Source organism: Carlito syrichta, unplaced genomic scaffold, assembly GCF_000164805.1.
Source record: "Carlito syrichta isolate Samal-C Ts95f unplaced genomic scaffold, Tarsius_syrichta-2.0.1 Scaffold287987, whole genome shotgun sequence".
NCBI classification, from domain to species: domain Eukaryota; kingdom Metazoa; phylum Chordata; class Mammalia; order Primates; family Tarsiidae; genus Carlito; species Carlito syrichta.
Genome location: NW_007232083.1, coordinates 2,842 through 11,242, shown reverse-complemented (window position 1 = coordinate 11,242; position 8,401 = coordinate 2,842). Strand labels below are relative to the sequence as shown.

Sequence of the window (8,401 nt, the reverse complement as noted above, 5' to 3'; positions counted from 1 at the left end):
GAAAGGGGGGCACACCTCATCAACAAGAGTACCTGCACAATGAATATTTGTATACCTAACTCTTAACTGTACCCCACAACTTTAAAATAAAAAATATTTATTAAAAAAAGTCTTTAAACAAGTTTGCTTCCATTCACAAACTTTACCCCTAAAAAGAAAGAAAGAGAGAGAGAAAAAAAACGGATTCCATCTTCCTTTCTCATTGTCCTCTAATGGAGAGCAGCAATCCTTTCCATTCATACTGTTGTCACACAAACCATTTCTTCGCCCATCAGCTTTGGTGTAAAGATATGTGGTGTCACACCGTTGTTTAGGTCTTCCTCAAACTCCAGCAACTGCCCCATGGAGTTAAGGTTTGGAGAAATAATTGGTCATCTGCCTTTGACAAATTTATAAGCATCAGTCATGGTCATACGAGTGTGCTTCATCAAGTATGCAATGACTATGTTGGCGGAGCGGGACACCCTGACCTGGCAGTGGGTGAGAAGCCCATTCCCACACTGGTGAGCATCCTCAATGAACTCAAAAGCCTCTTCAAAGTACTGCCACAGGTTCTGCTTATTGCTGTCAGTGGCCGGCAGTCGCTTGTAGTTAGTTGAACATACCTTTCTCATAGTGATAGAGAGGAAGGTGAGTGGTGACATTGATGATGTAGCCAATGTTTAGCCGCTGCATGGTGTCCAGGTCCTGAGCATCCTGCTCCTTGCCCAGAACCAGGAAGGGCAAGATGGGCTTGAGTTCTACTTTCTTTATGTCAGGGGTGGTGGGAATGGGCTGAGGTAGCAAGCTGGAGGTCGCAGACGCACTGCTCCCCACCTTCTGGCACTCCTGGTGCTGGACGGAGTTGTCACAGAGGTTTTCATGATTCTGCTTAAAACTACTAAGTCCACTTCATAAATAAGTGTAGCCCTTCACCATCTGGTGCTCTGCTTCAGCTATGAACTCGCACACGCAGCCCCCATTCACTCGGCTTCATTGATCTCGAGCAGCAACATAGTTCAAAATATTTTATTTTAAAGATGGGTACAATTCAGGATTAGGTATACAAGTGGACATCGTACAAGTAAAGTTTGGATCTCCCTTTGTTACCACTTTGCCTGTTTTGGGATCAGATACCCTTATTGATGTTGTGTCCCCCACCCCACACCTGGGCAGCATCCTGCTACTGCTAAGCCCTTTCTTAATCCTTTTCTATTTAGTCAGGGTCCACTTATGAGTAATAACACGTGGTGCACTGTTCTTTGTTTCTGTGATAGAACACAGAGTATTATAGACTCTAAATCCATCAAAGTTACTGCAAAGTCCATATGTTTGTCCTTTTTTATGGCTGTGCAATATATCATATGTACCATATATATATATATATATATTTTTTTTTTTTTTTTTATTTTTTTTATTTTTTTTTATCCAGTCCAGTTTTAGTGGGCAACACGGTTGGTTCCATGTTTTTTTATTGTGAATAGAGCTGCAATGAACATGCGTGTGCAGGTACCTTTTTTGTAGAATGATTTGAGTTCCTCTGGGTATATTCCTAGTAGGGGAATTGCTGGATCATATGGAAGGCCATTTCTAGTTCTTTTAGAAATCACCACACTGTTTTCCACAGAGGTTGAACTAGTTTGCATTCCCACCAGTAGTGTAGGAGCATTCCCTTTTCTCCACATCCTCTCCAGCATCTGTTGTTGTTTGTTTTATTAATGATGGCCATTCTTACTGGGGAGAGGTGGTATCTCAATGTGGTTTTGATTTGCATTTCTCTGATAATTAGTGAGACTGAGCACTTTTCATGTGTCTGTTGACTACCTGTATATCTTCTTTTGAGAAGTGTCTATTCATTTCTTTTGCCCGCTTTTTATTTTTTATTTTTTGAGTTGGCATCTCACTCTGTCGCCCAGACTGGAGTGCAGTGGCCGCTCCCGGCCACCGCAGCCTCCACCCGCTGGGCTCCGGCGATCCTTCCACCTCAGCCTTCCAAGTAGCTGGAGCTACAGGTGCGCGCTACCATGCCCGGGTAATTTTTGATTTATTGTAGAGATGAGGTCTCGCCAAGTTGCCCAGGCGGGTCTCAAAATTGCCGCGGGATCAGGCAATCTACTCACCTCAGCCTCCCATGGCGCGGGATTACAGGCTGAGTCACCGAGTCCGGCTATTTTGCACGCTTTTTAATAGGGCTGCTTGTTTTTTTCCTTTTGGCATGTTTGAGTTCCTTGTAGATTCTGTATGTTAGACTTTTGTCAGATATACAGTTGGCAAATATTTTTTTCCCATTCTATGGGCTATCTTCCCACTCTCTTGATGGTTTCTTTTGCTTTGCAGAAGCTTTTCAGTTTAATGAGGTCCCACATGTCTTATTTCTTATGGCATGGACATCTGGGGTTTTGATCAGAATTGGTTGCCTAGTCTGTGTTCTGTAAGGGTGTCTCCTGTGTTTTCTAAGATTTTTATAGTTTGAGGTTTTATATTTAGGTCTTTGATCCATTTAGAGTTAATTTTTGTGTATGGTGATAGGCAGGGGTCCTGTTTCAATCTTCTGCATTAGGTCAACCAGTTTTCCCAGCACCATTTACTGAATAGGTTCTTCTCTCCCCAGTGGTTGTTGGTGGAGGTTTGCTGAAGATGAGTTGGCTGAAAAACTGAGGTTTTGCTTCTGGAATCTCTATCCTGTTCCATTGGTCCATATGCCTGTTCTCGTACCAGGTTGTTTTGATTATCGCAGCCTTTTAGTAAAGTTTAAAGTCTGAAAGTGTGATATCTCCTGCTTTGTTTCTTTTGCTAAGGATTGCTTTGGCTATTTGTGGTCATTCGTTTGTTTCTTTTTTTTTTGAGTTGGAGTCTCACTCTGTCACTCAGACTGGAGTGCAGTGGCCGCTCCCAGCCATTGCAGCCTCGCCTGCTGAGCTCCGGTGATCCTTCCGCCTCAGCCTTCCAAGTAGCTGGAACTACAGGCACATGCTACCATGCCCGGCTACGTTTATGTTTCTATATGAATTTCTGTATTGTCATTTTGATGTCTGAGAAGAACTTTCATTGATTTTAATTGCTCTAATTTTTTTAAAGTTAAGGATTTTTCTCTGTAATAGCCTTAATGTTTGTAATCTCATGACCTATTCTCTGGGCTATTACAATGGCATATATTGAGAGAGAGAGAGAGAGAGAGAGAGAGAGAGAGAGAGAGAGAGAGAACGCATTTTTCCAACACTAAAAACAGATACCAAAAAAAATGACAAAGGACTTAAAAAAAAACAAAAAAAACCTTTCACTTATGAAAAGCAATCTGGGGGACCAGGTGCGGTGGCTCACACCTATAATCCCAGCACTTTGGGAGGCTGAGGTGAGAGGATTGCCTGAGCCCAAGGGTTCAGGATCAGTCTGGGCAACTTGGTGAGACCTCATCTCTACAATAAATAAAAAACTTAGCCAGGTATGGTGGTGCATGCCTGTAGTTCCAGCTACTTGGAAGGCTGAGGTGGAAGGATCATCGGAGCCCAGCAGGTTGACGCTGGGGTGGCCATGAGCGTGCCACTGAACTCCAGCCTGGGTGACAGAGACTCCAACTGAAAAAATATCCCCCCAAAAAACCCCCCAAAGAACCAAAACCAACAAAACAAAACACAAAATAAGCTAGTTTTGAACCCATGGGCTCAGGCAATACTTTCAACCTCGGCCTCCCAAAGTACCGGGATTATAAGCATGAGCTATCACACCTGGACTTAAAGTTATTCTTGAATAAACTTGAAAGCTTTCACTGGAATGCTATCTCATAAATTAATAAAGATTTTTCATAGAGGAAAAAATACAAACATGAAACTTAATAATATATTAAATTTTCAGATATTTAATATTTAATAAAGCTCACAAAAGCACAGTCTGTTACATGCTTAGAATATCGGACATGAGGAATTCAAATAATATTTTAAAGCCTGAGAAGTTGAGTGTATGTATCATAAAGTTGATTTCTTTAGTTTAGAGGCAAAATAATTTGTATAAATATAATTTCTTGTTAAGCTGACATTTATCATTAATGTGGCCTTCTACTTGTTGCATCTATATTACATGTGATCTTACTTGGAGACACCATAGTATTTAAGAATCAATATAAAGTTCAATAATTTGTTCGTGTGTGAATTAATGAGATAGCAATAGAAAACTCAACAGAGAACTAGAAAAATAATAAGATTTTCAACTAAACTCATTTATATGGCAGAATATTTTACATACACATTATTAAGATAATATTTTATAAAGCTGAGGGCAATTAGAGGAAGATTTCTTCTCACTAGTTAATATTAAGACATAGAAGGAATGTTTTAAATACAAAAACATACTTATTACCCCATCCAATTTTTATTTTCTTGGGGGTCCAGGATTATCTGGACAGGTGGTATATTTTACTTCTCCATTAAGGTTGCTTCTTCCTGCTATGTAGGGAAATACCTATTCTGTAAAACAGAATAACTTGGTTGACCACTAAAAATAAATGTCTGATTTGAAGATGTTCACAGTTTGCAAATATTAAGCAAGTTGAGTGAGCATTTCTGAGAAGTAAGTGCAAAATAAGGTTTGCATTTGAGTGAGCATTTCTGAGAAGTGAATGCAAAATAAAGTTTACTTTCAAACAAAAATACACTCATTTTTTCTCTAGTGAAGAGTATAATTTTGCATTAAAGTATGACACAAATTTATAAATTATAGCCACATGCCCTAAACTTGTATTTAGTACTTCTCTGAAGATTTCTTATAATGCATGAGTGGTCTTCTCCATTGTATTTAGGTTTAAAACCTAACCCCTGGAAATGAAAGACAGTGATCTTAGGGATCAGGCAGGCCTGGATTAAAGTTCCAGCTTCAACTTATTTACCATCTGGGTGATTCTCTCTGAACTTCAGTTTCTCTCTATAAAAATAAATCGAGATAAATTCTACTTTGAGGGGCTCATTTTTTCAGGATTTAATGAGATAACGTAAGAGAGAGCGCTTAGAATATGATTTGCAACATAGAACACTTCTCAATGTTTAACTGCTTTATAAATTGACTAGCCTATTCAATATAAACTTGAAAGTTCAGAGTGGTATGAAACAGTTGACCAATCACATCAGGAATCCAAGGAGATGGCAAAGGGTAGAAGTGTGCTGAGGTGCTGAAGATCCATGTGGCCACCCAAGGATGTCTTGTATAGGTCTAAAATTGAAGAACTAATACACTTCTCTGAGTCTCTTTGCTATAGTTATGGCCACTGCTTCTTTTAGCTAATTTGCAGGGACTTGAGTGCCATCAGATCTCCCTGTGCAGGCTTACTTGACCCTGGTTCTGCACTGGCCTTATCTAGAACACAGGGATTCAGGAATCATGCAATTCCTGATTGAACTGATTGAGTAGAAAGTAAATTAATTAAGTTTAATTTTTTTGAAATGCGAAATTCATATAACATATGCCTGAAACTGAGGTTGAAGATTAAAGTATATGAAAGTATATGAAAAGAAAACTTACAGATCCTGCTTCCTCCATTTCTAGTATATATGTAAGAGTGTCACTTGAATTAGTGTTAGCTGGGGCTCACCATTCTAGTGACAAATAACGGATTCTAGCCTCTCAAATTTTTTTTTTTAATTTCAAAGATGTGGGGTACAATTCAGTGTTAAGTATACAAATGTTCATTATGCAGGTACTCTTGTTAATGAGGTATGTCTCCCCCCCACCCCCCAGAAGAATCTCACGACTACCAATTCCAATTTCTTTTAGCTTAGGAAATGAAGGTGTCGGAGGCATAGTCCCTGATGTGTGGAAGACTGGTATTTCGCTGAAATCACTGAAAAAAATTGACATGAGAAAATTAGTTTTAAGTTCTTATTGAAGTATACACTTTTAAATATTGCAAAGGTACCTCATGCCAAAGTTATTTTTTGTAGCCAATCTGAGTATTTTGTAGAAGCACTCAGTTTAAGAATCTTATGTTGTTTCATGGTACCAATATAGCAACTTTTGAAGTCTTCACCTTTGCTTTTAATAATAGACACAAAGTATTAAAATATCATAAAATTCATAATTAGCAATAAAATTCATCATAACTCTAAAATCACTCATAAACAAATGCTTTTTACAAAGAAAACCGTATACCTCATTTCATTCTAAAAGGAAGCTGTTTATTTTGGAACCATTATCATTGGAACAGTAAAAATATCAAAAAACCTGATAACGCCAAAGGAATATGACTTTATAAATTCATGTTCATATAAAAAGACATCAAATTGAATAATCTATGCCATGAAAAGTAAAAATAATAGACAGCATTAAAAAAATTTATAATAAGGAAAACAACCTGAGAGAAATAAGATCTTAGGAACATGAGATAGTAATAACAAATTTTGAAGAACTATTTAGAGATTTTGGTCATGAAAAATATATTGTTGAAATGAAAATTACATTGTCAATGGATAAATTGAGTAGCAGAATGAATACAGCTAAAGAACAAATCACCAAAATTATAATGGGCTCTTTTTACATAGAATAAAAATACACACACACCCACACACACCAGGGGTGCCAAAAACACATTTTAAGAGGTGTTATCTATATTTTATTTTTAGTTTGCCATAATCAGAAGTGTCTGAACACTGATGGTAACCACTTTGAGCCCCTTTTTGTAATTGCAGAAGTCAAACGTGACTTGTATTCATCTTTTGTTATTATATTTTTTCCCTTCTTAAAATATGTTTAAATTTTTAGCTATATGTGTGTGTGTGTGTGTGTGTGTATACATATGTGTACCAGCTAGCGTTGTTGTGAAAGGCTGCATTTGGTTTTGGTGAATTTTTCTTTGGAGATTCTTTCAAGCATTTGCCCATTTCTTGATGGGTGATTTGCAAGTGCATCTGCCCACACCATGCTGAGTGTTCAGCAGTTTTTGACTAGAAAACTGCAATGACCCCTGTGCCCTAACCTCTCTATTCACCCGATCTCACCCTGAGCGACTTGTTTTTGTTTGTTACCCTGGATGAAATAGTCCTCAAAGAAAAATGTTCTGTCAATGTGGAAGTGGTGAAACAAAAAATGTCAGAAGCAATAAAAAGCATAAAAAATTGAGTTCAAAAAGTGTTTTGAGCAGTGTAAAAAGCGTCTCAATAGGTGTATTGCATCAAATGCATAAATGGAGAGTACATTGAAGGTGACTAAAGTTTAAATATGTACAAATAAAGACGCAATTTTTAATAAATAAATTCTGGTTTTTGAGTTCCCTTGGTGTATATTCATGTACATGTATATACTTTTAAGTTGGTATAAATTGCTGTAAAATTAATCTGTTTATATATTTTTTTGAAGCAATCCTGATTTTGAAGCTAAAACGCACTTTTTGCACTACACAAGATGTTCTCAGATCCTATGTTTTGTTATGTTTTTCAAATTTTATGCAGTGCAAAAATTCAGACTTATGTAAATTTAGAGGTAGATTTATTAGTAACCATGATTATAAATAACTAAGTTTAGACTGTAGAAATTGATACTCCAACTTTTATTAATTATTGGAATTCTTATTGACATTACTCAATTTGCCTGATGCTGGTATAGATAGAAGAGAAAGATTATTATAGAGAATAAAATGTGATAGGGAAGTAGGCCAGATGAGGCGTGCGTAATTCTGTATTTAAAAGTCAGAATACAGTAGAAAGATCATTTTTTAAAATAATCAAAACATGTTGAGGTGATTTTGGCAGTAAAATCCTTACTTTCATCTGTAAATTCAGGCTGCTCTTGAGTCGGTTAATCAGTTTAGGTGCAAATGGAGGGTCTGGTTCACAACCTGGGCTTGTGAAATTAACCACTTCAGACACAGTTCTGTGTTCAGAGCCATTTACAGTTGTAACTCTAAAAATGTAATGACAGGGCCAGGCGCTGTGTCTCAAGTCTGTAATCTCAGCACTTTGGGAGGCCGAGGTGAGAGAATTGTCTGGGTCCAGGGGTTCAAGACCTGCCTGGGCAACTTGAAGAGACATCATCTCTCAATAAATAAAGACATAAAAAATTTGCCAGATCTGGTGGTGCACGCCTGTAGTTCCAGCTACTTGGAAGCCTGAGGTGGAAGGATCGCCTGAGCCCAGCAGGTTGAGGCTGCGGTGGCCGTGAGGGTTCCACTGTACTCCAGCCTGGGTGACAGAGTGAGACTCAGACTAAAAAAAAAAAAATGTAATGACAATTGTTGCAAGCTTTCAGGTTTTATACTAACATACATACTATTGCAAACTTGGGTTTCAGACACAGAGCTAAGTATAAAACCTTTACTAATAAAAAATGACTAAAAGAGCAAAGTTGTGTCTCTGTATATAATGATTCCCCAAGCACCCTCTCACCTGTTCTAAATGAAAGAAATTTAACTAATGCTGAATATAGAGGGGTTTTTTTGAAGCCT

General features: G+C 37.8%; 1 pseudogene; it reads right to left on the bottom strand.

The window, feature by feature from the left end:
- Positions 1–236: 236 nt before the first annotated feature.
- LOC103255278 lies at positions 237–675 on the bottom strand (annotated as a pseudogene).
- Positions 676–8,401: the final 7,726 nt, after the last annotated feature.